We start from the raw sequence: 757 nt of genomic DNA, 5'->3' as shown, positions 1-757 counted from the left end.
ATATATATATATATATATATATATATATATATATAGAACTTAAACTGATGGAATTTATATATTTTGCCCTAAATATCCTTAAAAAACACACTTTCTAAGTTACTAATACTTTGAGATGGTCTAATTTATCCCTAATTGTAATATATATATATATATATTTATATATATACTATTTTACTTTTTATTTTAATATATTTTATTAAAAATTCTAACTCCGTCCTCTGGAATTTGCTTGACAAATCTCAATTATCTATATAGCCAATTGTTTAATTTATTTTAGTTATAGGAAATAATGTGAAAGACGATTATTTCGCCTGAAAAAACTCCATCACTCATTGATCCCATGTGTCTATTTTCTTATATAACGTTGACAAAATAGAAATTAATACTCCCTATGTGACACCTTTTTCTAGTCAATCTTAAAAAAATGACATATTCTTATATTCTGTAATAACATAATTTTAAAATGATCATTTTACTATTGGTGAGATTTAAAATCACACAAATATTTTGATTTATTTTATATCAGAAGTTTCAAAAATTCTTTTTGTTTTCTTAATTGAATTTCATGTCAAATTACATAATATCCCGTAAATTTGGACGGAGGAGTAAGCCATGTCATTTGTTTTACTTAATTACAGTCACATTCATGCACTTAACTGACTAATTTGTTGTTGAGGCTTTGCTACATCTTAAAGTATAAGATCTGCCGTTATAAGTAGGTAAAGTTCTAAGTTGTTTGGAGAATATTAATATA

Source organism: Solanum pennellii, chromosome 8 (assembly GCF_001406875.1).
Source record: "Solanum pennellii chromosome 8, SPENNV200".
In the NCBI taxonomy this organism is placed as follows: domain Eukaryota; kingdom Viridiplantae; phylum Streptophyta; class Magnoliopsida; order Solanales; family Solanaceae; genus Solanum; species Solanum pennellii.
Note: the sequence above shows the minus strand (reverse complement) of the source record.